The sequence below is a fragment of the Peromyscus maniculatus genome, chromosome 6, assembly GCF_049852395.1.
Source record: "Peromyscus maniculatus bairdii isolate BWxNUB_F1_BW_parent chromosome 6, HU_Pman_BW_mat_3.1, whole genome shotgun sequence".
Lineage (NCBI taxonomy): Eukaryota > Metazoa > Chordata > Mammalia > Rodentia > Cricetidae > Peromyscus > Peromyscus maniculatus.
This window is the reverse complement of record NC_134857.1, coordinates 114,416,156-114,422,302: the sequence shown is the minus strand read 5'-3', so window position 1 is coordinate 114,422,302 and position 6,147 is coordinate 114,416,156.

Here is a 6,147-nt window from a genome sequence, read left to right as displayed (position 1 = left end):
CTAGTTAATACAAAGTTCTCTATCATTATGGATTTGATTTTTATTTCTTCATGTTACAAATTACTTGGTGGCTGAGATCTCATTCTCTACTGGCTGTAAGAGGGTAACTCATAAAAGCCAAGGGTATTGCTCAGTTTTAGTCTGATGTCCGAGAAACAGTGAGAGCAAAGGTTTAAGTGTTGAAGTGTATGATGAGTCAGGCTGGAAGACACATCAGTCTAGCTGTATTGGACAGTCCAACAATCAGAATGGAAAGCTCACTTTATTCCTCTATCCTTTGTTCTCTTCAGATCCTCAACTGAGTAGATGATGCTCACCAACAAGGAATTCAAAGTCCTGCTTTGATGAATCCACAGATTCAAACCTTTTTTTTCAAGAAATATTGCCAGTGATGCCAACAAACAATGTTTAGTCAAATATATAGGCACCCAGTAATCTTGTTAAACTGACACAATCAGCCATTGGAGCTGTTTAATAATATGGTGTTTAACCTCTACAGTTAAACCTTCAATTCTGTAGATCTCTTTGTTACTGATTTCTACTTTATTTTGGCTGGAGAAGATATTTGGTACGACATCAATCTTTAAAATTTTTGGACTTATTGAATTAAAGAAAGTATGGCCTATCTTGGGGACTGTTCTTTGTACACCTAGAATATGTATGTTGTTACTGTTGGGAACATGATTCTATAGCTGTAGGATAGATCTAGTTTGTTTATAACATTTATGTTCTCTCTTTTGTTATTGTTAATCCATCTATACTCTCCATTATTAAATGCAGAAGATACTGAAGTATCCAATTGCTACTGTGAAGCTTTTCATGTATCTAATTTTGTTCATTTTACCACACATATTTTGTGTTTTGTTGACAGGTGCTTATATATTTACAATTGTGTTTTCATGATACAGCATCCTTCTTTTGTAACTTGTAATAAATATTGTCTTAAACCTATATTGTTTATGTTTGTGTAGATAACTCATTTCTTTCCTGCTTTCTTCTTACATGAACTATATTTTTCCACTCCACTCATGGCTTTGGAGTTTAGGTGAGTTACTTGTAGACAACCTCCAGTTGGGCCACTATTTCTATTCATTCTGTCCACATCTGCCTTTTGCTTGGAGAGCTCGATCCATTTACATCTAGATTGTGTTCATCTAGTGTTTGGCAATATTTTCTCTGACTATTAGATGATAAATAAAGGCACACCACTTTTTAAAAATGTTTTTGCCGAATAGATCTGTGCTGGGACCTATCAGACACTATCAAGTATCCATTGAACCTTGAAATAAGCCAGGCACATATGCTTAGTGTCTCATAAAATTTCATATGTTCATGCATCACTTTAAACTGAATACTTGTGCCTGTATAAAATTTATATACTGAAATTCTTTACTTCTCTCACCATTTGGACAGACAGTGAGGAGATTGACAGCCACACAAGAAAACAGGCTGCATATGAAATCAGATATACTGACAACTTCGCAGAAGCTTCCCAACTCTGGAACCATGAAAAATATATCTTTGTCATTTGTAAGCTACTCAGTTGTGATGTTTTGCTACAGCTGCCCAAATAGACCCAGATTTCTTTTGCTTAGGACATGTCCTTGGCTTTTCTAAGCACCCCAATATACACAGATACTTCAAAATGCCTTGATTTCCCCAGGGCATTCTCTCTACCATGTTTCCCTCCCAATCTTTGGTGCCATATTTTTTTCTTTTTTAAAAAAATTTTATTATTATTATTATTATTATTATCATCATCATCATCATCATCATCATCATCATCATCGTGTGTGTGTGTGTGTGTGTGTGTGTGTGTGTGTGTGTGTGTGTGAATCTATGACATGCCCGAGGGAGCTTGTTCATGCTGTAGTGCATGTGTAGAGGCCACAGGACAACTGTATCGGAGTTGTTTCTCTCTTTCTATCTTTATGTGGGTTTCAGGAATTGAACTCAGGTTACCAGGCTTGAAAAACAACTACCTTTACCTGCTGAGCCATCTTGCCACTCCCTACTGTTGTATTTCTGAACTATGATCTTTTTCCTGAGCCAGCTCTGGGTTGTTTATTTACATTTAAATACTGTGTATAAATACCTATCACATATTTTTGTTTTGCATGTGCGTGAATTCTGTACCAGGTAAAACAGAGAATAGCACCTTTGTGCCAGTTTTGTCGGTAGCATAAAACAGTAAGATATAATAGAAAAATACACATAATAATCTTTATATAGTGCATGTTTTTGTGCTGTGAGGACTAGCGTTTACTTTAGTGGTATCTTGCAAAGTCAATGGCCCTTGGTTTTGTTTTCATTGTGTAAATTTTGCAGTATAGGTATCTGTAAGAATACAAGCTTCACTATACTCTCAGCCATTGTAACAAATATTCTTACCATTGGCTGGTGTAAATGTCACCTGATCCTTCAAAGTCTTGTCTTTGGTTGTCTTATCATCTAGAGCAATCACAGATAATAATTTTACTTCACATGATATTATGGGCCATTTGTAATACCTTATTTTCCATCGATTAGGGTTTTATATGGTGTTCAAGACCAAAACCAATTCAAACAAACTGGAATCTTCTATGATCATTCTGAGCATTGGTTGCTACACCACCAGAGGTTCAGTTAGAAAAAGGCAAACTACTGAAAGAATAAAAAAGGTGTTTAGCTAATCCAGAAAGTCAATCCTACAGAAGCAGTTACGTTGTTTTCCTGGGATGATAAAGGGGAATAAGAGATATTGCTGCTGAAAACTCTCAGGCTCTGAGAAGAAACTTTGGTTTCTAGTTGAGGGAATAATGGTTATTGGATAAATTGTTTGCCAAAGGGAACATGCTTAACTCTTGGAGGGTACATGAGAAGTTAGTGTTGGAGGTAGTACAAGAGGAAAATGATGCTGTCAACTGTTGGCTGCTCCTCTTGCGTTCATAAACAGGACCTCCCTTCTCTTGGTCATGATTTCTCTTTGGTATATCCCATTCTAGGACCTAGTAAAAAACTAGGCAGCCCAGGAATCTGGAGAGCATATTTCCAACTTCAGCTCATATAACTAATCCCAGAACATATTTCAAATCCCAGTCCAGTAACAAGACAGTTACCATGAAAAGGAAGAATAAGCCAATCAGATCCTGACAGTGAGAGACAACTGTGGACTTTGATAGGGAGAAGTGATAGACATGTGAAGAAATGCAGTCTACTCTGTATCTTACAAGAGAATGAAAGAATATTGATTCATTCACAGTTATTTATAGTCTCCAAACCTTTATAGAGTTTATATTTCAATTTAGAAATATGCAATAAAAACAATGTGTTAGTAAATTATATGGTATTTTGGAAGGTTATAAAAGTTAAAAAAATAAAAACCAATGTGGAAGACTAGAAAGAATAATTACTAAAGGATATGACTGAGGATTTGAAATTTTAAATAGTGTGATAGGATTGGATTTGGTGGGGAAAGATTTGAAGAAAACGGAAGTTTGTCATAGTGCTGTGCTGGTAGACAACACTCTAGTCAGAATTAATAACTAGTGTAAGAATCTTCCTTGTGGAAGCATGCTTAGCATATCTATAGAACAACAGAAACACCAGTGTAGATGTGGCCAGAGATCCCAGTGAAAGCATGGGAGAGGACAGCAGAGTAAGGAAAACAGCCGCATCGTGAAGGCCAGTCTGAACCACTGTATTAATCTGAGTGAAATGGGAATATGCATTAGAGGAGTGCAGACTAAGATGATGTAATGCTTAAAAGAAACATTCTGGTTACATCACTGAGAATCAGCTTCAAAGACGGAATGGGATAAAGTTATTCTAATAATACAGGATTGGTTGTAAATTAAGCTAGGTTTGTCACAATCCATATTGAGAAAGGGAGAACAATTTGATCATATATATATATATATATATATATATATATGTATATGTATACACACACACATATATATATATACATAAATACATATATTATACAGTGGAAGATTTCCTGTGTGTTGGATGTATGATGGGCGAGGTCTTGCTACTTTCTTCCCTCTTTATACTGAGTTGGCTGGAGATGAGGTTTGTGCCCAACTGCATATAAAAGACTAGATGAGTGACAAGAGCCCTTGCAACTGCTAAAACTGAACAGGCAGGGTAAGTCATTGCTGTCCCCTGACATGAAATTGTCACTGCGCACTACTCATGGAATCATGCCAGACACATGAAAGGAGTTAGTGGGTCTTCCAAGTAAATTTTAGAGGAGAATTCTCTATTTTCCATTATTCATGTATTATCATATGAAGTTTGACATTCTTATTCCTGGACTCAAATATGATTGTAATTAACTGCCTCTTTCTAAAGAAAGAATTTAGATCATATGTTCCAAGCTACTCCTTTGTTAATTGGCCATCACTAACTCTTCACTTGTACAGCTTTCCCACCCCAGGGTCCAGGGTACAAGAATGAAATAGGAAACGCATATACAGTGCATGGAACCTTGGAGTTCTGGAAACAGCCCTACTTTAGTTACTGAAAGGCCCTCAAAGAACTTAGCATAGGGAAATAATGATACGGGCTAAAAAAGGACTTAGTTGTTTCGCTGCATGCACAACAATGAGATATTTTAAACATACTTCTCTGTTTAGCTCTGTCCTGTTCATGTATTAATGAATAATCCTCACATCAGCATGATAAGGAAATTGTTGTTTCCTGTTTTTATTGATATTGTAAGTGGGACTTCAAACAGATAATGGTCTCCTCAAAGTGCTAGAGAGTTGTTAGTAGGTGTGGACCTAATTCTAGTCTTTGTTAGAAAGGCCTGGAGGCCACAGTGATGAAACACAATGTTTACCCTCAGTCACATACAACGGCAGTAATTCAAATCCTCCGCTCCTGCTCTCTCTAAAGAATATTCTCTATACTTTGACAACTGTGCTTCTTATAAATACCCTTTCTTTCCTGAATCAAAGCAACTTGGAAAATTCTTTTCAGGAAGAAAGGCAAGCAAGAAAATACAATGTAGTTTGACATGGTTATCTGAATATGCTTAGAATCATAGAATACTTCATAGGATGTGTTTGAATAGCCGCAAAGGAAGATATTAGGGATTGAACAATTTTCATGTTATTTTAGTGAATTTAAATGAAAACACAGAAATTAATTTTGCCATCTATTACCACATATGCAGAGTATGGACTTCATATATATAGTATAATATATATATATATGAAGTATATATATGAAATATAATGAAATATGTGAATATTTGTGGTTATATTTATAATATGAAATATGTGAAATATATGAATCCAACGTACCCTCCAATGTTAAAGTTCAGACCGAATCTTTTTCACTGTTTACAACCACTGACTCAGAATCCTAGACAGGTGGCTAAAATATCCCAGGTTTTCATATTTTAAGTATCAGAGTATAAATATTTCACAACTTGAAAATACATTATTCACCAGTTACAAGCTGTATGTATGTGAACTCCTTATAAACTTTTCAGTAATATATATTAAACCAGACAATTAGTGACCTTGTATAGCCTGAATGGATATCTTTTCAATTCTTGTTTGGCCTGAAGGGAATTTACTCCAATCTTATTATTCTGCATGGCCAGAGCCATGCTTGATTTCCTTAACTTTTGGCACATGGTCCAAGGCAAAGAAGCTGGCTGTTCCCATCAGTTGTTAAATTGTTGCCATTTGATTTGATGGAATAATTGTCCAGACACCAATTAGAGGCTTTCTGAGGGAATTATGCAGAAACAAAAATCCAGTCCAGATTCTGAGCTGGCCAGCGCTGTTTTCACATTTATTTTGTGTTTCTTGGGTTTGATATCAAATACCTTCTGGCATTTGGTATACGATGCAAGAATGGAAGCGCTTTGAAGCTGGTCAGGGACCTGTATCTAAGAGACTGTCAGATACTAAAGAGAATGCGAATCGGCTGCTGGGTTAGAAATGTCAGCACAGTCAGTAATGTTGGGAGGTGGAATGACAGAGCAGTTTACAGAAGCACTAAAAATATGTATCAGATTGGGTTCTATAGTAACTAGGCTTGCTGCTTTCCTCTCTACGAATGCAAAATAACAAAACACGATGCTTATTTTTAATTCACTTCTTCTTTTTCAAGAGAGAAACTTAAAATATTCGTCAATTATTTTATTTT